The sequence below is a fragment of the Somniosus microcephalus genome, chromosome 2, assembly GCF_052327205.1.
Source record: "Somniosus microcephalus isolate GS21.2 chromosome 2, FLI_Smic_1.0, whole genome shotgun sequence".
NCBI lineage: Eukaryota > Metazoa > Chordata > Chondrichthyes > Squaliformes > Somniosidae > Somniosus > Somniosus microcephalus.
In genome coordinates this window covers 273045366-273067822 of record NC_140988.1, presented here as the reverse complement: position 1 = coordinate 273067822, position 22457 = coordinate 273045366, and the positions used below count along the sequence as shown (strand labels likewise).

At 43.7% G+C, this 22457-nt stretch overlaps 1 protein-coding gene across 4 annotated transcripts in view; it reads right to left on the bottom strand.

Moving 5' to 3' along the window:
* LOC147123403 (ADP-ribosylation factor-like protein 15) overlaps window positions 1-22457 on the bottom strand; it is a 430360-nt gene that overhangs the window by 187479 nt on the left and 220424 nt on the right. The gene's annotated exons all lie outside the window — the stretch shown is intronic.

The window sequence follows — 22457 nt, the reverse complement described above, 5'->3', positions numbered from 1 at the left end:
CCACTGGCTGGAGTCATACCTAGCACAAAGGAAGATGGTTGTGGTGATTGAAGGTCCAGGACATCACTGCAGGAGTTCCTCAGGGCAGTGTCCTAGGCCCAACCATCTTCAGCTGCTTCATCAATGACCTTCCCTCCAACATAAGGTCAGAAATGGGGATGTTTGCTGATGACTGTACAGTGTTCAGCGCCATTCACAACTCCTCAGATAATGAAGCAGTCCATGCCCGCATGCAACAAGACCTGGACGACGTTCAGGCTTGGGCTGCAAAGTAGCAGGTAACATTCGCGCCACACAAGTGCCAGGCAATGGCTATCTCCAACAAGCGAGCGTCTAACCACCTCCCCTTGACATTCAATGGCATTACCATCGCCGAAACCCCCACCATCAACATCCTGGGGTCACCATTGACCAGAAACTTAAATGGACCAGCCACATAAATACTGTGGCAACAAGAGCAGGTCAGAGGCTAGGTATTCTGCGGCGAGTGACTCACCTCCTGACTCTTCAAAGCCTTTCCACCATCTACAAGGCACAAGTCAGGAGTGTGATGGAATACTCTCCACTTGCCTGGATGAGTGCAGCTCCAACAACACTCAAGAAGCTCAACACCATCCAGGACAAAGCAGCCTGCTTGATTGGCACCCCATCCACCACCTTAAACATTCACTCCCTCTACCACTGGCATACCATGGCTGCAGTGTGTACCATCTACAAGATGCACTGCAGCAACTCGCCAAGACTTTTTCGGCAGCACTTCCCAAACCCGCGACCTCTTCCACCTAGAAGAACGAGGGCAGCAGGCACATGGGAACACCACCAACTCTTCCCCTCCAAGTCATACACCATCCTGACTTAGAAGTATATCGCAGATCCTTCATCGTCGCTGGGTCAAAATCCTGGAACTCCCTAGCTAACAGCACTATGGGAGAACCTTCACCACATGAACTGCAGCGGTTCAAGAAAGCAGATCACCACCACCTTCTCAAGGGCAACTAAGGATGGGCAATAAATGCTGGCCTTGCCAGCAACCCCCACATCCCATAAAAACGAATAAAAAAAACCTCAAACTACTACAGCACCAAAAGATTTGCAGTATCTTGTTAACCAGATTATTTTTTTTAATTTAAGGGTTCAGTTTTTTTTTACTTTTTCCATTCAGGTCAGAATACTACTACTAATATTGAGAAAAAGTTAACAAAAAGTTCATAATTTTATATGTCGTTACAACCTTCCATGGCCATTTTGAACTTTAGATTTTTTTGAATGTAACCAATTTAGTGTGTTTTTAATAAATTAATAAAAAATCATAGTCACCCCTTTTCTTTCATTTTCCTGTGCCTTCTACCATCCCTAACCAAAATGGCAGGCTACTTGGAAGTAGATTTTTAAAACTAGACCCATTTCATAGTTTTTCATCATTTTCTTGCTTTGAGCATCTTGGGGAAGTCCCAATTTAAATTCTAAACTATGCTTTCATTTAGGTTTTGTTTCCAGTGTAGCAGTTCAAGAAACTCTGAAGCTCACAAGAGATACATTTTGACATGCAATTCCACAAGGTGTGTTGTCAGTCCTATGGAGTAACACAGTAGGAAGGAATGGAGTGTAAGCTAGCTGTTTACATACACAGAGATACATTCAGAAAGAAATTAATCGTGGGAAGCTCTCGCGTGTCTCTCAATGGTTAGTTTCAGAGACTGGGAATAAGTCACTTGCCTCCTAGTTTAGTTTAAAAGTATTTTTCTTTATCCACTATTCTTAAGACCCAAAATTTGCTGTGCTATCACTCATTACATTTCTCCAATGTTTTATGTAAAGCAAAGATAAACTCAAGGATAGCAGGGAAACACTTCTAGTTTTAGGGTCACTCAAATTCACTGAAAAACAAGGAGAGTGGCCAAGAAATATGAAGTGCTGGAGGGAAGATCTGTAAATTATGTAGCAATAATAATTTATTTGAAAATGACACCCAAAATGTTAGTAACAAGAGGTAACAAGTAATAAACAGTCTGAATAATTCTCTTTGAATTATATCATCACACCAGACATTATGTTTGTACTACACATGTTAAACTGACTAGACAATCTAACTAATCGGATTTGTTTGATCTTCCAGTGGAGGGGAAAGTTATTTAGGCTTCACAGGGGGACCTGTCTATCTGATCCTTGGTGGTATAATGGTCAAGGAGGCCAGTTATGTAATGGGGACTGTGCTTCGGCTCAATCAGTCTAGTGGTTAGGCGGCATGCATTTGAGTTTAGTCATTATGCCCGCTATATAACAAAGTGAAACATCTTAATAATGGTGAAACTCATCTAATGAAGAACTACAAGTCCTACAGTGAACAGGAATGGCAGCCGTGACGGTCCGGTGCTGAGATCGCTCTCCCTGCTTCGGGCGGCCAGCTCTCGCCACTCGCTCCCGCAACCGGAGCAAAGTGCTCGGCGAGTCGGGCAGAGGCAGCGCAGCGCAGTGAGCAGCAGCAGCAGCCAAGCCGACCCGCTGGAGCACATCGGCCGGCAGCTCCTCGGCGGGAAGGAATTCCGACTGGGAGGAGGGGAGCCGAGCGTGGTGGCCAGAGGCCGACCCGGGAGAGAGAGAAGTAGGCCCCGGGCCGTGGAGCCGGCGATGGTGAAGAGGAGGCCGCATTGGAGCATTCACATCCCGACGATGTGTTCGGCGAGTCGGGCGGAGGAGCGCAGCGCAATGAGCAGCAGCAGCAGACTCACGACACGCTGCAGCACGTCGGCCGGCAGCTCCATTTCGGGTAACTCGCAGTCCGGCTGGGAGGAGGGGAGCCGGGCATGGCGGCCAGAGCGGGAGAAGCAGGCCACCACACGTGGAGCCGGCAACAGTGAGGAGGAGGCCGCGGTGAAGAGGAGGACGAAGCGGCTGAGGGACATCGGGCTCCCACTGCCACGGGAAGCCATTGTATTGACTCTGAACGCGGCGCTGTATGTATAGCTGACGCGTCCCTACGGGGAACAAGCATTCCATTGTACTTGTTACATATGGCAAATAAATCTAAATCTGAATCTGAATAAATCTAAATCTGAATCTGAATCTGAATCTGAATCTGTTTTGAAATAGTCAGAAAGAACAGACTGCATTTTGCTTTCACCAGAAACATGCAGCACAGGTTATGGCTTTATATGAGATGGCAGAGCATCATGAAGCTCAGTGATGGTCACTTAAATTTCTTTCATAAATTTTAGTAAGCCTTTGATTCTTACGCTTCATGTGATTTTACCCTGAATTTTTATGGGTAGAAATTACAACCTGATAAAATTATAATTTGAGAGATCCTGTGGAATTACATCTAGCGCAGGAAAAGACATAATTAAAACACTGGCTGGTCACCTATTATGGAGTGTAAAGTTATCCTAAATGGTAGCACAATCACATATGTTACAGCATTGGAGGGTTCTGAAATAAAAGGGTGAATATGAAGTTGAAATTAGAATGTGAATCTCAAAACGGATTTTCAAAAAGGCAGTTCTGCATTCTCAGAAATTTGAGCTTTTACTAGCATTGATCTGTTATGAAGTAAATCAAGCACATTAATATGGGCTACCACATAATTTTCACAAGGTTCGATCTTCTATCACCTTTTGACAGCCTTGCTTGTCTCCCACTTCAGGTTTAACCATCCTCCCCCAAAGCAAACAAAATGGTCACTGTAACTCAGCATTACAGCTCATTAGATTGCAGGTTCATCAAATGGCGCGGTCCAAGGTTCCCAGTGGAGGGCTATACTTCAAAAATCTGTCCATGTTAACTGAAGAAAAACCCCAGAAAGTTAGATCACTCAGATCAATGATCAAAAGAGACAAAAGAGACATGTAAAAGAGAAAAATAACTGTTTTTACGCAGTACCAATATACAGAAGAAAAAAATCAATCTGGGGCCACAAAGAAAATCAATAAGAAAGTTGAATGTTATTGCCTTTAACTACAAAATACAAGTGTTATCAGCAAAGGAAATAACTTCTTTATCTATTTGCAAGAAAATGGTATGTGCAAATATCTTGACAGATAAAAACTTTTAAAAATCTGTAATCTGAATATATAAAAATGTGACATTATTCTCAGAAGTATATTTGCATTTGACAAACTAATCTAAAACTCAAATGTGATAGAAATTGAAAAAATGCATACAATTGGAGACAAAATCAATTGATCTTCACAGAAATCAATATTACCTGCTTTTTTCAAATTGTGTTGTGAAGACTAGTTAAATGTTTTGTGGTATCTAGTATTCACTAAACTACTTTTCATCGTACTGTCTTGTGAACAGTTCTGTCAATTACTACTGAAGAACAACACTGCAAGTAGTTGATTTAAAACATAGAGGGGTAGATTTTCAGCTCATCTTCAGCAGTTGTGCAGGTGCAGAACAGGTGCACAAGAATTAGAAAGTTTGGGGATAAGCCTTAAGACATATTCAGCACCAAAAGGTGGTGACGAGCTGCCTTCTTGAACCGCTGCAGTCCGTGAGGTGAAGGTACTCCCACAGTGCTGTTTGGTAGGGAGTTCCAAGATTTTGACCTAGCAATGATGAAGGAACAGCGATATACTTCCAAGTCAGGTTGGTGTGTGACTTGGAGGGGAACTTGGAGGTGGTGGTGTTCCCATGCACCTGCTGCCCTTGTCCTTCTAGGTGGCAGAGGTCATGGGTTTGAGAGGTGCTGCCGAAGAAGCCTTGCCGAGTTGCTGCAGTGCATCTTGTAGATGGTACACACTGCAGCCACGGTACGCCGGTGGTGGAGGGAGTGAATGTTTAAGGTGGTGGATGCAGTGCCAATCAAGCGGACTGCTTTGTCCAGGATGGTGTTGAGCTTCTTGAGTGTTGTTGGAGCTGCACTCGTCCAGGCAAGTGGAGAGTATTCCATCAAATTCCTGACTTGTGCCTTGTAGATGGTGGAAAGGCTTTGGGGAGTCAGGAAGTGAGACACTTGCTGCAGAATACCCAGCCTCTGAACTGCTCTTGTCGCTACAGTATTTATGTGGCTGGTCCAGTTGAGTTTCTGGTCAATGGGGACCCCCAGGATGTTGATGGTGGAGTATTTGGCAATGGTAATGCCACTAAATGTCAAGTGGCGGCGGTTAGACGCTCTCTTGTTGGAGATAGTCATTGCCTGGCACTTCTGTGGTGCGAATGTTACCTGCCACTTATCAGCCCAAGCCTGAATGTCATCTGGGCCTTGCGGCATGCGGGCATAGACTACTTCATTTTCTGAGTTGTGAATGGAACTGCACAATCATCAGCGAACATCCCTACTTCTGACCACATGAGGGAGGGAAGATCATTGCTGAAGCTGGTTGGGCCTAGGACACTGCCCTGAGGAACTCCTGCAGTGAAGTCCTGAGGCCGAGATGATTGGCCTCCAACAACCACAACTATCTTCCTTTGTGCTTGGTATGACTCCAACTAGCGGAGAGTTTCCCAGATTCCCATTGGCTTCAATTTTACTAGGACTCCTTGATGTCACACTTGGTCAAGTGCTCCCTTGATGTCAAGGACAGTCACTCTCACCTCACCTCTGCAATTCAGCTCCTTTGTCCATGCTTCGACCAAGGCTGGAATGAGGTCTGGAGCCGAGTGGTCCTGACTGAACCCAAACTGAGCATCGGTGAGCAGGTTATTGTTGAAAAAGTGATAGCACTGTCGATGACACCTTCCATCACTTTGCTGATGATTGAGGGTAGACTGATGGGGTGGTAAATGGCCGGATTGGATTTGTCCTGCTTTTTGTGGACAGGACATACCTGGGCAGTTTTCCACATTGTTGGGTAGATACCAGTGTTGTAGCTGTACTGGAACAGCTTGGCTAGAGGCTAGTTCTGGAGCACAAGTCTTCAGCACAACAGCCGGGATGTTGTTGGGGCCCATAGCCTTTGTTGTATCCAGTGTGCTCAACCATTTCTTGATAGCACGTGGAGTGAATCGAACTGGCTGTAGACTGGCTTCTGTGGTGGTGCGGACCTCAGGAGGAGGCAGAGATGGATCATCCACTTGGCATTTCTGGCTGAAGATGGTTGCAAACGCTTCAGCCTTGTCTTTTGCACTCACGTGCTGGGCTCCGCCATCATTGAGGATGGGGTTGTTCATGGAGCCTCCTCCTCCCATCAGTTGTTTAATTGTCCACCACCATTCACGATTGGCTGTGACAGGATTGCAGAGCTTTGATCTGATCCGTTGGTTGTGGGATCGCTTAGCTCTGCCTATAGCATGCTGCTTCCATTGTTTAGCATGCATGTAGTCTTGTATTGCAACTTCCCCAGGTTGGCACCTCATTTTTAGGTACACCTGGTGCTGCTCCTGGCATGCTCTTCTTCACTCCTCATTGAATCAGGGTTGGTCACCTGGTAGTGTGAGGGATATGCCGGGCCATGAGGTTACACGCTTGTGGTGGAATAGTTGGACCCACATGGCTGACTTCTCTCATATTCTTTAAAACAAATTTGCATAAGTTTCATGAGATAGCAAGGACTTATTCTCTTAATAACACAGGAAGGAAAAAAAATCCTTCCCGTTATGATAAAATGACATCTATAGCATGAGATACACTAAAGGGGGCAAGCATTTTGCTGGGCGTGTACTATAGGCCCCCAAACAGTCAGAGGAAGATAGAGGAACAGATATGTAGGCAAATCTCAGAGAAGTGTAGAAATAATAGGGTAATAATAATAGGGGATTTCAACTTCCCCAATATTAACTGGGATAGTCAGAGTGTGAAAGGCTTAGAGGATGCAGAATTCTTAAAGTGCATCCAGGAAAGCTTTTTGAGCCAGCATGTAGAAAGTCCTACAAGAGAGGGGGCAGTACTGGACCTAATTCTAGGGAATGTACCTGGGCAAGTGGTAGAAGTGTCAGTCGGAGTGTGTTTTGGTGACAGTGACCATAATTCGGTGAGATTTAAGATAGTCATGGAAAAGGACAAAGATGGACTGGAAATAAAGGTTCTAAATGGGGGAAGGCCGATTTTAATATGATAAGGCAGGATCTGGCCAAAGTGGACTGGGATCAGATACTTGTAGGAAAATCCACATCAGAGCAGTGGGAGTCTTTCAGAAAGGAAATAGAGAGAGTACAACGCCAACATGTTCCCGTAAAGGTCAAGGGTGGGACCAACAAGCCCAGGGAACACTGGATGTCAAGGGATATACAAGAATAGATTAGGGAAAAAAAGGGAGGCTTTTGGCAGATACAAAGGACTAAAAACAGTGGAAGCCCTAGAGGAGTATAGAAAGTGCAGGGGGGGTACTTAAAAAAGAAATTAGGAGAGCGAAGAGGGGGCATGAAAAAACACTGGCGGGCAAAATAAAGGAAAATCCCATGGTGTTTTATAAGTATATTAAGGGCAAGAGGATAACCAGGGAAAGAGTCGGGCCCATTAGGGACCAAAGTGGCAATCTGTGTGTAGAGCCGGAAGATGTAGCTGAGGTTTTAAATGAATAGTTTGCATCAGTGTTCACTATGCAGAAGGACGATGTAGGCATAGAAATCAGGCAGGGGGATTGTGATAGACTTGAACAAATTAGTATTGAGAGGGAGGAGGTAATAGCAGTTTTAGCAGGCTTAAAAGTGGATAAATCCCCAGGCCCAGACGACATGTATCCCAGGCTGCTGTGAGGCAAGGGACAGATTGCAGGGGCTCTGACACAAATTTTCAGAACCTCTCTGACGACAAGGGAGGTGCCAGAGGACTGGAGGACAGCTAACGTAATACCATTATTCAAGAAGGGTAGTAGGGATAAACCAGGGAATTACAGGCCAGTGAGCCTAACATCAGTGGTAGGGAAATTATTGGAAAAAATTCTGAGGGACAGAATTAGTCTCCACTTGGAGAGGCAAGGATTAATCAAGGATAGTCAGCATGGCTTTGTCAGAGGGAGATCATGTCTAACCAATTTGATTGAATTTTGAGGGGGTGACTAGTTGTATGGATGAGGGTAGAGCAGTTGATGTAGTCTACATTGACTTCAGTAAGGCTTTTGACAAAGTCCCGCATGAGAGACTGGTCAAGAAGTTAAGAGCCCATGTGATCCAGGGCAATTTGGCATCATTGGATCCAAAATTGACTTAGTGGCAGGAGGCAGAGGATGATGGTCGAAGGTTGTTTTTGTGACTGGAAGCCTGTGTCCAGTGGTGTACTGCAGGGGTTGGTGCTGGGTCCTTTGCTGTTTGTAGTGTACATTAATGATTTAGATTATGAATGTAGGAGGTATGATCAGTGAGTTCGCAGATGATATGAAAATTGGTGGAGTGGTAAATAGCGAGGAGGGAAGCCTCAGGCTACAGGACGATATAGATGGGTTGGTTAGATGGGCAGAACAGTGGCAAATGGAATTTAACCCTGAAAAGTCTGAGGTGATGCATTTTGGGAGGACTAACAAGGCAAGGGAATACACAATGAATTGTAGGACCCTAGGAAGGACAGAGGATCAGAGGGACCTTGGTGTGCATATACATAGATCCCTGAAGGCAGCAGGACAGATAGATAAGGTGGTTATAAAGGCATATGGGGTACTTGCCTTCATTAGTCAAGGCATAGAAGAGCAGGGAGGTTATGATGGAGCTGTACAAAACGCTAGTTAAACCACAGCTGGAATACTGTGTGCAGTTCTGGTCGCCACACTAAAGGAGGGATGTGATTGCATTGGAGAGGGTGCAGAGGAGATTCACCCGGATGTTACCTGGGCTGGAGCGCTTCAGCTATGAAGAGAGACTGGACAGGATGGGGTTGTTTTCCTTAGAGCAGAGAAGGCTGAGGGGGGACCTGATTGAGGTGTACAAAATTATGAGGGGCATAGATAGGGTAGATAGAAAGGAACTTTTCCCCTTAGTAGAGGGGTCAATAACCAGGGGGCATAGTTTCAAGATAAAGGGCAGGAGGTTTAGAGGGGATTTGAGGAAAAACTTTTTCACCCAGAGGGTGGTTGGAATCTGGAACTCACTGCCTGAAAGGATGGTAGAGGCAGGAACCCTCAACATTCAAGAAGCATTTAGATGAGCACTTGAAATGCCATAGCATACAAGGCTACGGACCAAGTGCTGGAAAATGGGATTAGAATAGACAGGGCTTGATGGCTGGCACAGACACGATGGGCCAAAGGGCCTCTTTCTGTGCTGTATGACTATTTTATAGGGGACAAGATGGCACAGGACGATAACACACCGGGCTTTCGTCTCTGGATCCAAATTCAAGTTCAGGCCAGACAGTCTGGATCAAAGCCGGTTCGCTACAAGGTCCTGTAATAAATTGAGTTTGTGCAGTGTCAATCCAGTTTCAAAGTCAGCAAGAGTCCACAACACAAGGGTCTTTGATTTGGAAATCTCATTAAAACAAAAGGCCATATGGAAGCTAAAAGTGAGAAACAAAAATGTCGCAGGTGCTTTAGGCAACACTCTTGAGATCCTGGGATTGGGTACATTGTTGAAACTGACTAGAAGGAACTATACCTTGCCTTTGCTCCGTGTTATACTGGATCTGTTAGACCCTAATGGTAGCACTGGGTGAAAGAAATAGAAACCTTTTATTCTGTATTTCTCATATAACCAACAGAAATTTCATGGGTCCGGAGTTTGCGATGGGTAATAACAGCGAACGAACAGTGTTCGCTATTATTACCCTTTTGAAACTGACCACAACATCAGGATATAGCGCGCATCTTGAAGATGCGGTCGGTTATTCACTTGCTGCGCTGTGGTGCGAGTTATGACACGGGCAGCCGAGTTTTGGATGGCCTCAGGTTTACGTAGGGTAGAATGTACGAGGCCAGCCAGGAGTGCGTTGGAACAGTCAAGTCTACAGGTAACAAACGCAGGTTTTCCCCATGTGAGAGCCCCAATTATTGTTTTGCTCTTATAACATTTTTAAAAAGTCTGAATAATAGCAACTTGTTCACTTCCTGGTTCCCTGTCTGTGAGAATTCTGTATGGTGATTGGTTGGCTTGTTGACGTCACAGCAGCTCGCGCTGTGGGGTTCCCACTACACTGATCTCAATTGCACACAGATGAACCAGTACCAATGCAACCCCTATGATGTGCAAGTGTACAGTTAACACCGATACACATACTTCATGAAAATTCATAGTTATACAGAAAAGGCCAAATAGCTATTACACTAGAAACATTGGCTGGACACTTGGCAGCATAAAAAACTCCTGTTGTAGCAGAAATAAATCTTGCTCTTCTCTAGGGTTTGTGGTAGTTTTGAGTATTCTAAATTTGACACTTCTTTTACTGGTATTGTACTGGCCGTGCTGGACGTGCTGCAGAACAGGTATCTTACTAGATACTCTTGAATTGAGGAGTGGTTGTAGATTTTATTGATCTACTGATGCGAATAAAAGGTGATCTTCCACTATTTCCCAACTTTGAATTACAGGGTGTACATCATGGTGACAGTGACTTGGTGGGATTTGCAAGCAGACTGCTTTTTAAAAAAATGTAGATTCTGAAGAGTGCTCGCCAGCCTTACAGAGAATAAGATGTTCTTAACATCACAGGATTTCAGTCTAAGTCTGCCCCTGGCAGCTTTATTGGTTACAGGTACTGGTTATCCAGCCAACATTGAGTCTTAAAAATTCCTCTTGGAATGTTACTGGAACTTGGAAATTCTTCTTCCATACTGCTTTATAAGTTCCTCCCCAAAGGGCAAACTAACAAATATGTTTTCAATGTCAAAGGACAACCTTTATCTTCTGGGCTAGGTGAGTCAGGACAATTCAACATCATGTGGAATGTCAACATGGATGCTAATGAGCATCACAGGGTGCCTCTAACTGCAAGTGGACTCTTCAAACTATACCATCAATGCAAGTAATGGCTTACTTCATTTAGCGTTGTCCCAAATGTATTTTGTACCCGTTAATGTGATTAGTAGACCAAGTTATACTTTGGCAACCACCTCCCTCCATTTCAAGTCCCTTTGCTTTCTCTCCTCTGAATTTGCTGCTCTCCTGTCCTGTCCTCCCTGACCCTTTACCTGCACATGAACTCATAGGATATACGGCACAGAAACGGGCCATTCGGCCCAACCAGTCCATGCCAGCATTTTTGCTCCACTCGAGCCTCCTCCCGTCTTTCCTCATCTAACTCTATCAGCACAACCCTCTATTCCCTTCTCCCTCATATGCTTCTCTAGCCTCCCCTTAACTTCATCTATACTTTTCACTTCAACCACTCCCTGTGGTAGCGAGTTCCACATTCTCAACACCCTTTGGGTAAAGAAGTTTCTTCTGAATTCCCTGTTGAATTTCTTGGTGACTATCTTATATTGATGGCCTCTAGTTATGCTCTTCCCCACATTCTCTCTGTATCCACGCTATCAAAACCTTTCATAATTTTAAAGACCTCTATTAGGTCACCCCTCAGCCTTCTTTTTTCAAGAGCAAAGAGACACAGCCTGTTCATCCTTTCCTGATATGTATACCCTCGCATTTCTGGTATCATCCTTGTAAATTTTCTCTGCACCCTTTCCAGTGCCTCTATATCCTTTTTATAATATGACCGGAACTGTATACAGTACCCTAAGTGTGGTCTAACCAAGGTTCGATACAGGTTTAGCATAACCTCCCTACTTTTTAATTCTATACCTCTAGAAATAAATCCTAGTGCTTGGTTTGCTTTTTTTATGGCGTTGCTAACCTGTGTCGCTACTTTTAGTGATTTGTGTATTTGTACTCGGAAATCCCTTTGTTCCTCTACCCCACCCAGACTCGCACCCTCCAAATAATAAGTGACCTCACTATTCTTCCGACCGAAATGTAATGCCTCACATTTATCTGTGTTGAAAAATTTGAACTTTATATGCCTATTTGGCAGATGGAGTATAATATGGGAAAGTGCGAGGTTATCCACTTTGGCAGGAAAATTTTTTAAAAATTATTTCAATGGAAAGAGATTACAAAATGCTACTGTTCAGAGGGACCTGAGGGTCCTTGTGCATGAAACACAAAAAGTTAGCATGCAGGTACAGCAAGTAATCAAAAAGGCAAATGGAATGTTGGCCTTTATTGCAAGCGGGTTGGAGTATAAAAGCAGAGAAGTCCTGCTACAACTGTACAGGGTATTGGTGAGACCATGCCTTGAATACTACGTACAGTTTTGGTCTCCTTATTTAAGGAAGGATATACTTGCATTGGAGGCAGTTCAGAGACGATTCACTCGGTTAATTCCAGAGATGGGGGGGTTGACTTATGAAGAAAGGCTGAGCAGGTTGGGCCTATACTCATTGGAATTTAGAAGAATGAGAGGTGATCTTATTGAAACATAAGATACTGAGGGGGCTCGACAAGGTAGATGCAGAGAGGATGTTTCCCCTCCAGGGGAAATCTAGAACTCGGGGGCATAGTTTCAGAATAAAGGGTCACCCTCTTAGAACTGAGATGAGGAGGAATTTCTTCTCTCAAGAGGGTCGTAAATCTGTGGAATTCTCTGCCCCAGAGAGCTATGGAGGCTGGGTCATTAAATACACTTAAGGTGGAGATAGACAGATTTTTGCAAGATAAGGGAGTGAAGGGTTATGGGGAGCGGGCAGGGAAGTGGCTTTTGTTGTGTCCGTCAGTAGTAAGACACAGACTACAGGAGAACGGTACAACAGGTGTTTACTCAACGTGGCTCACTCTGGAACTGAACTGTACAGATTACTACTCCGTGCTATAGACAGGTGTGGTCACTGCCGGTACTACAGTATACATGAGCTGTAAAAAGTAGTTCCCCCCTTATAAAGGTATATACATTACAGCTTTGAGCTCAAGATCAGCCATGATCTATTGAATGGCGGAGCAGGCTCGAGGGCCCAAGTGGCCTATTCCTGCTCCTATTTCTTATGTTCTTATGTTCTGCAAGTTTATTCATGTCCTCCTGAAATTTGTCGCAGTCCTCCTCAGCATTGACTATCCTCCCCAATTTGGTGTCATCTGCAAATTTAGAAATTGTGTTTTAGATTCGAAAGTCTAAATCATTAATATAAATTGTGAACAACACTGGTCCCAGCACTGATCCTTGTGGAACGCCACTACCTACCTTCTGCCACTGTGAATAGCTACCTTTTACTCCTACTCCCTGCTTTCAGTCTTGAAGCCAGCCAGCAATCCATTCTGCTACTTCTCCCCTGACTCCACATTCTCTGACCTTGTTCATTAGTTTATTATGGAGTACTTTATCGAAGACCTTTTGAAAATCTAGATAAATGACATTTACTGCATTACCATTGTCTACTTTGTCTGTTACCTCTTCAAAAAATTCAATGAAGTTGGTCAAGCAAGACTTTCCCTTTTGAAATCCATGCTGACTATTCATTACTATGTTCTTCTATTTTCTCCTTTAGTAGGGATTCCATTATTTTTCCTATCACCGATGTTAAGCTGACTGGTCTATAATTCCCTGTACATGTTCTATCCCCCTTCTTAAATATAGGTATTACATTAGCTGTCCGTCAGTCCTCTGGCGCTACACCTTTTTCTAACAAATTATTAAATATGTGTAGTAATGCCTCTGTTATCTCTTCTCTAGATTCTTTTAAAATGCATGGGTGCAATCCATCGGACCAGGGGTTTTATCCTCTGAGTTTGATTAGTTTATTTAATACATCCCCTCTTTTTATTTTAAATGCACTTATCTCTTTACGAATCTCATCATCCAACGTCATGTCCACCTGTTCTATCACCCTGGTAAATACTGAAGCAAAATAATTATTTAATATTTCTGACATCTCTCTATCGTTACCTGTGGTATTATCCTGTCTATCCCTTAATGGCCCTATTCCCATCCTAACCTTCCTTTTTTTAATTGCTCTGCCTGTAAAATATTTGACTATTTTGTTTTATGTTCCTTGATAATTTAATTTCATAGTTCCTCTTTGCCTTCCTAATTGTTTTTTTGACTTCTCTCCTAATTGCTTTGTATTCTCCCTCATCATGCGCTCCCCTGCTCCCTATGTACTTAATGTATGCCTCTTTCCTTACTCTCAATTGTTCTCTTATGGCTTTATTCATCCATGGCGTCTCATTAGCGTTTAGTTTATTCTTTCCTTTTAGCGGAATATATTGTTCCTGCACCCTGTTGAACACCGTTTTAAATGTTTCACATTGCTGTTCTACATCGTTGTTTGCCAATATTGTTGCCGATTTTATTTTCCCAAGTTCTAGTCGCAGCCCTTCAAAATCAGCTTTTCTCCAATCTATTACCCTGGTTTTCGTCATACTTATGTCCTTCTCAATTATCATCTTAAAGTGTATTATATTATGGTCACTATTGCCTAGATGTTCTCCTACTTTTACTTCTCTTATCTGCTCTGGTTCATTCCCCATTACTAGATCTAATTGTGAATCCTCCCTTGTTGAGCTTTTTACATATTGGGTTAGAAAGGAGTCCTGTACACATTGTAGGAACTCCATTCCATTATGCCCTTTACCCATCTCTTCTGTCCAATTAATATCAGGGTGGTTGAAATCCCCCATGATTATTATTCTATGTTTTTTACTCATTTCCCTAATTTGTCTGCATATTTCTTCCTCCACTAAATTGCCACTATTAGGTAATCTGTGAACTACACCTGTTAGTGTGATTAATCCTTTATTACCTTTTATTATCTCTATCCATATGGATTCTATTTTTGTCTTGCTGATAGCTGCGTCACTTTTTTCTACTGCCATTGTGTTATCCCTAATAAGTACAGCTACTCCACCTCCCCTTTTTCCCTCTCTATCTTTTCTAAATATGTTATACCCTGCAATGTTTCATTCCCAGTCCTGATTTTTCTGTAGCCATGTCTCCGTAATCCCTACTATGTCTGGTCCCTCGCAACGCATGATTGCCTCCAACTCCCGTTTTATTACAGACACTGTGTGCATTGCTGTACAGACAGTTTAACTCATTTTTAATAGGATTTCCTCTCACTTTATGTTTAACCATCTTTTTAGACTCCTGTTCTATAACTCTATTTATTCCCTTACCATCAATGTCCTCCCTTACTTTATTCTTTCCTATGCTCTCTTTTCCGGTTTTATTTATAATTAGGCTGGTTATGTTTCTTGTAGATCCCACCCCCATCTTACTAATTTAAAGTCTTTGCCACCTCCCTATTTACCCTTTCCGCTTGGACATGGGTCCCACTCTGGTTCAGGCGAAGCGCGTCCCATCGGTACAGCTCCTTCCTGTCCCAGAACTGGTGCCAGTGTCCCATGAAAAGGAACCCCTCTATCCCGCACCAGCCCTTTAGTCACGTGTTAATTCTCCTGATCTGTCTGCTTCTATGCCAATTTGTACGTGGCTCAGGCAATAATCCAGAGATTATTACCCTCAAGGTCCTGCTTTTTAATTTGGAGCCTAACTTCTGATACTCTTTCATCAGGAGGAGGACCTCCTCCCTGTTCCTACCTATGTCGTTTGTTCCAACATGGACCACGACAACTGGATTTACCCCCTCCCTTTCCAAGTCCCTCTCCAGCCACCGTGAGATATCCCTTACCCTGGCACCGGGTACGCAACACACCCTTCGGGATTCTCGTTCTTGGCTGCAGGGGACGCTATCTAACCCCCTAATTATAGAATCCCCTATCACTACCACATTTCTATTCTGCTCTTCCCCCCCCCTTGGACAGTATTCTGAGCCACGGTGCCTTGGTCTGCATTGTGGCTGTCCTTCCTGCAGTCTTTCTCCTTGTCCTCACAGGTAGCCAGTACATTGTGCCTGTTGGACAGGACCAGTGTCTGCGGGACCACCTTCTCAACCTCTCCTAAATCCCCGCTACCCGGCTCCCAAGCAGTCACACCCTCCCGTTCCTGAACCTGTGCTTTCCTCTGGGGTGTGACTGGATTCTGGATAAAACTGTCCAGAAATTCCTCCCCCTCTCTTATGGGTCGGAGTGTCTCCAACTCGCACTCCAGCTCAATGACTCTGAGCTGGAGATGGTGGTGAATCTCTACGCCAGAGGGCTGTGGAGGCTCAGTTGTTGAATATATTCAAGACAGAGATCGATAGATTTTTGAATATTAAGGGAATCAAGGGATATGAGGATAGTGCAGGAAAGTGGAGACGAGGTAGAAGATCAGCCACGATCTTATTGAATGGCGGAGCAGGCTCGAAGGGCCAAATGGCCTACTCCTGCTCCTATTTCTTATGTTCTTATTCGAGATGGAGACATCTCCTGCAGACGTGTTTGCTCGGGACAGTCTCGCTGTCCACAAACTCCAACATACTGCAGTCAAAACATACAACATGCCCTGCCATATCTTAGTCTAGCCTTATTTTATTTATTTAATTAGTTAAAGTCTTTATTCAACGATTATTTAGAGTTATATTAATTAGTTTAACTAGTTAAGCTATAAATTTAATACAGTACTTTGTAGTTTCCCACACCTAGTTTAAACCACTGTCCTAGGTTAGAGGGAAGAGAGAAAAAAAACCTTAATACTCACCAACCAATCACCTATCTGCTGTCCCATGATGTCACTCCTTGTTTTTTTGGAAATCGTTGAAGATTTAGTCGCCGCTGATACCGCGCTGTTTTAAGTACTGCCACCGCTGACACCACCTCACCTAAACATATTCACCACTTGACATTACCATCTCTCATGGCCTCGCTACGCCTGTAATCTTAATCACCAACAAGGCCATCTCCAACCACTTCCTTATGTCCCACATTCCCCTAAGCTCTTTCAACCTCACTTCCTTCTGAATCCACCACTGGAAAAAGCTCACTTACGATTGCACGCCCCAACTCCCAAGCCTTTGGGCTTCCACTTGCTATGATGCATTCTGCTGCTGTTGATTTGTCCCCAGCAAAACCTTAACTTCCTCCCATTCCAGTCATTTTCCCCCCTCCATGTGCATTCTCTCAAGTTTTTGGGACGCATATCTGAGCATACCTGGCTCAGCCACATCAAGGTTTATTGAGCCTCATTCTCTTCTGCCAAAACCATTCATAGATTTCGTCATCACCAAGACAGAGACTGTCCATTCAACTGCCTCTGCTGCTTCCTCTTCCCCTTGCCCATGAAGGCAATTCACCCCCAGGAGTCCTCTGCCCTCGTCCTAAAACCCCTGTCTCTCTCTAGTTTCTCCCCTGTGCCATCTCTAAGCTCATATCATCACTAAGACTGGCCTGTTGCTCCTTCTACCAAATTCCCACTAAACACCAGAAGCTTGGAAACCTCTTCCCCAAATGGCAATTGATGCTAGGTCAATTGTTAATTTTAAATCGGAGATTGATAGCTTTTTGTTAATCAAAGGTATTAAGGGATATGGTTCAAAGGCAGGTATATGGAGTTAGATCGCAGATCAGCCATGATCTCATCGAATGACGGAACAGGCTCAAGTGGCTGAATGGCCTACTTGTGATCCTATAATCCCTCAGGCGCCCCAAAGGTGCATCCTTGACCCCTTCCTTTTTCTGTTTTATATAATGCTCCTCGTCAACATCATACACAGGCATGGAGTTCACTTCTACATGTACACTGATGACATCCAGCTCCATCTCTCTCCTGATCCCTTCAAGTCCCTCTGTGCTATCAGACTACTTGTCTGACAATCCAATCATGCTGGGGACAAATCAACAGCAGCAGAATGCATCATAGCAAGTGGAAGTCCAAAGGCTTGGGAGTTGGGGCGTGCAATCGTAAGTGAGCTTTTTCCAGTGGTGGATTCAGAAGGAAGTGAGGTTGAAAGAGCTTAGGGGAATCACAGAATCACAGAAACCCCACAGTGCAGATAGAGGCCATTTCGGCCCATCGAGCCTGCACCGACACATATCCCACCCGATCCCCGTAACCCCTACACCAACACATATCCCACCCTATCCCCGTAACCCCACGTATTTAATCCCCCTAACACTAAGGGTCAATTTACCATAAGCCATAATTTCCTTCAGCCAATCACTTTCAGCCTGCAAAATGAACTCCATACCCTAACCGCTAATTCTAGCCCTCTCTCAAGCCAGTATCCCAAACTGAACTAGTATGGTCACATCCTTATCATCCTGTTCAACCCTGTGCAGAGCTTCCTACTCATCACAAACACTGCCTGCACCTACCTCTGCCGGTGAAACCCTCATTCATGTCTTGTCATTTCCAGACTCGATTACTCCAACCTGGTTGGCCTCCCATCCTCGACCCTTCATAAACATCCAAAATTTGCTGCCTGCATTAAAGCCTGCAGAAATTCATATTCATCCATCGCATCTGTACTCACTGACCGACACTGGCTCTTGGTCCTATGCCTGAATTTGTTCATTGCCATCATTATGATTAAAGCCCTCCATGGTCTTACCCCTCATCAGTAAAGACAAAGGTCCTCTACCAACCTGCCCCTGCCACACAGTACTGCTCCCCGATTATCAAAATCCATGATGAGGCCATGGACAACGTAGACCACTTTCCATACCTTGGGAGCCTACTGTCAACAAGGGCAGACGTCGATGACGAAGTCCAACACCGCCTTCAGTGTGCCAGTGCAGCCTTCGGTCGCCTGAGGAAGAGAGTGTTTGAAGACAAGGACCTCAAACCCAGCACCAAGCTCATGGTCTACAGAGCAGTAGTGATACCTGCCCTCCTGTATGCTTCAGAGACGTGGACAGTAGGTACCTCAAATCACTGGAGAGGTACCACCAATGCTGCCTCCGCAAGATCCTGCAAATCCATTGGCAGGATAGGCGCAACAACGTCAGTGTTCTCGCTCAAGCCAACATCCCCAGCATTGAAGCTTTGACCACGCTTGATCAGCTCCGATGGACGGGCACATCGTCCGCATGCCCGATACGAGACTCCCAAAGCAAGCGCTCTACTCGGAGCTCCGACACGGTAAGAGAGCTCCAGGTGGGCAGAAGAAATGCTTCAAGGACACCCTCAAAGCCTCCTTGAAAAAGTGCAACATCCCCACCAACACCTGGGAATCACTGGCCCAAGACCGAACAAAGTGGAGGAGAAGCATCTGGGAAGGAGCCAAACACCTCGAGTCTCTTCGCCGGGAGCAAGCGGAAGACAAGCGCAAACAGCGGAAGGAGCGCACGTCAACCCACCCGCCCCTTCAACCACCGTCTGCCCCACCTGTGACAGAGACTGTAGGTCCCGCATTGGACTCATCAGTCATCTGAGAGCTCATTTTTAGTGTGGAAGCAAGTCATCCTCGGTTCCGAGGGACTGCCCAAGAAGATGATTAAAGCCCTCCATGGTCTCGCCCCTCACTATATCTCTGTAATCTCCTCCAGCGCTACAATGTAGCCCCTCCCCCACCTCTCAAACCTTGCATTCCTCTAATTATAGCCTTTTGTGCATCCTCTTCCTTTGCCTCACCATTAGCAGCAATGCTTTTAAGTGCCTAGACCCCACTGTCTGAAAATTGCTCCCTAAACCCCTCCACCTTCCTCTCTTCCATCAAGACTTTCCTTAAAACCCATCTCTGAAACTGCTTTTGGTCACCCTTCCTTATCTTTGCTTCTTTGGTTTGGCATCTGTTTTCCTCATGCCTCTTGTTTTTCTACACTAAAGGCACAATATAAATGCAAGTTTCTGTTGTGATTAGACATGTTCTGAACTTTGGGAGGTTCTACTTCTCTGTCCTTTCTTGTTTGTCTTTGTGAGTTCTCTAAACAAGAAATTCAGCCATAATGCAGCCTTTCTTCTGAAAATGCAGAAAATATTCGAAGGCTACAAACCTGTGATTTAATACAACACAGCGATTGTGAAATTGTTAAGAAAATTCCTTCCAGTTAATACAAAATTTGTAAGCAGCTGCAATGAAAACATCTTCAAAATTTTTATAATGCAAAATTACAGTATGTCTTTTGGAAAACACTATTTCTCTTGCCCTGTGGAACTATAAACAATGGCTTGGGTTTATGACAGCCTACGTGGTGTAGGACAGCCATATGCGCGAAAATCCAGAACTTGCAATCTGTCAAGCTGAAAATGGACATTCGCTGGCATGCGCAGAAAATGGACATTCGCTGGCACAGGGTTGGGGTAGTTGGCCAACTACTGCCCAGCGAATGCCCACAAAACCCTTATGCCTGGCAAAAGCAGGTGTATGGCCTTCTTTTACCAGCATACGGGTTTAAATAAATATTAAAATAACATTTTTTAAATGATTTAAACATTCAAAAACCTTTAAAATTAGTTTAGGTTATTTTTGGCCCCTTGAAAAAATTTTGCTTTAAATGTTTAATCAAATTGTATTTTAATTAATTTTTGACCATGTGATGATTTATTTTTATTTAAGTGTTCTGAAAGTGTTTTTTTTTTAGGTGATTTCTATTATGCTTATGAGGATTCCATACATAAATGGAATCCCCATAAGCATAATGGGAATCCCCCTTTGTGACTGGCCCACGTGATCCCTGGGACGCTTGCGAACTGCCTGCGCGCCTGGGATACGTGGGCCTGTACACAGGCGTACGCCTGCAGGGCCAGAAGCATGAGTCTTTGAAGGTATGGAGGCACCAGGTAGGTGTGGAGTTTACTTGCGGTTCGGAGGCATTCGCCCGCGGGAAGGCTCCGACCGCAATTTCCAGCTCAATAATGTTCACAGCAACAGAAAGAAATGGATAACATTGGAAAGGCCAGTCAGATGCAGTAACGCAATGTCATGTGAGTTTTAGCTGAAAAGCATAATGTGCTAGGAATTGCTTGTATTTTTCTGACTGCGTTCCTTACATTATGCTATACCAAACAGAGGAACAAAATCCTTCGCAGTTTGTTTTTACTTTTGCTGATTCAATGCTTCATTTATTAAAGGGGAATTACTTTTTGCAACCAATTATAATACATTTTCTTCTGAATTTCTTCAACTGCAACAAATATACTACAAAAATGTGATATATATAAAAACACACACACAGATTTGTATAGTGCCTTTCACGACCGTGGGACATCCCGAAGCGCTTTACAGAGAATGAAGTACTGTGTAGTCACTGTTGTAATGTAGGAATTGTGACAGCCAGTAGGGTCCCACAAATAGCAGAGATAATGACCTGATAATCTGTTTTTAAGGTGATGTTGGTTGAGGGATTAATATTGGCCAAGACACTGGGGAGAACTCTCCTGCTCTTCTTTGAAGATTGGCGTGGGATCTTTTACATCTACCCTTGTGCTGGTAATGATTACAATGTTCCTATTCTATTATTCAAAATATTATTGGAGCTAAAATATTTTTAGAATTCTTGTGAAAATTAAAGAAACTCTTAAAAATATTTGTTTCTTCGATTTCGGGATGGGATTGATCAGTAGTCACAGTTCCCAAAGACACATTGAGTGGAAAAATTGAGTGGAGGTCGAAGATCAGCCATGATCTTATTTTCTTATGTAGACGATCAGAAGACAGGACACCCAACTAAATGGATGGACCTCACTTACAATATCCCATTGTAATGTAGCTTTCAATAGCTCCAAAACCCATTATAAAAAAGCATTATACATAAACTTAGTTACCCATCAAATATGGAAACGGACTTAATATTTTTAGGCCAATTATATTACATAGTTTGTATTAATTTAAGGTGGTTCCAGTTAAGCACTGAGCTAACTGTTTGGTACAAGTTAACTGCAAAGTCACCCAATTTGAAAATAAGCAGAAATAGCTCACATCACTTGGCCCTTCACACCTGGTGCTATATAGATTCAACAAGTGCAAACTGAAGTTTGAAAAGTTCCTAGGTCCACTGCATCATTTCAGAATATTATATAACTTCATTTTTTTAAATGTTAGCAAAGAGCTAACCATTGCAACAGCTTTGTTAACATTAAAATTTAACCAGAATTCAGACATTGGTGAGTGAAGCTTTGCACATGCATTGTAGTCTGTGGTACACTGTGTGTGATCTGTGGAAGGAGGCGGCTCAGTGGGCCAAATGGCCTTTTCTCGTGTTATGTTTTTGTATATGATTATTTCATAACAGTCTTAATAAAATAGGAACCACAGTATACACAAGGGTACTTAGACTATTCTGGAGCAACTTACTAAAAGCAAATGTATTGCTGGTACAGGTATACAATTTAGGTACAGAACTTAATGCAATAAACACATCATCAGCTCAGCAAAAATTTTGTACATGCAGGAAAAAAAAACTCTTTCTAGTCTGCTTGCCCTCAAAAGTATATTGTTTGCAAGGTTAAACCACAAATCTTTGCTGCATCGCTGGCTTCATACTACCTGGTACTTTATCACTTAAAACACATTTTGTGTATTATGCTGCTTTGTTCACCAGAATACAATACCATACAAAAAATTACAATTCCTTTCCAAATGGATAGTATATTTTACAATCGCCCAACTACAGCAAGCCAAACTTGGAAATGATAAGAAGTTCAAAGAGGACTTTTTTCCCCCATTTAAAAAAAATTGGGCCCAATTACAGGAAACTCTTTTTTATCCGACACCGACGGGACCGGTGTGGTGCCGGTTGATCAAAAAGTCTGGATTACAGAGAGGTATACTTACCAAGGTACAAGA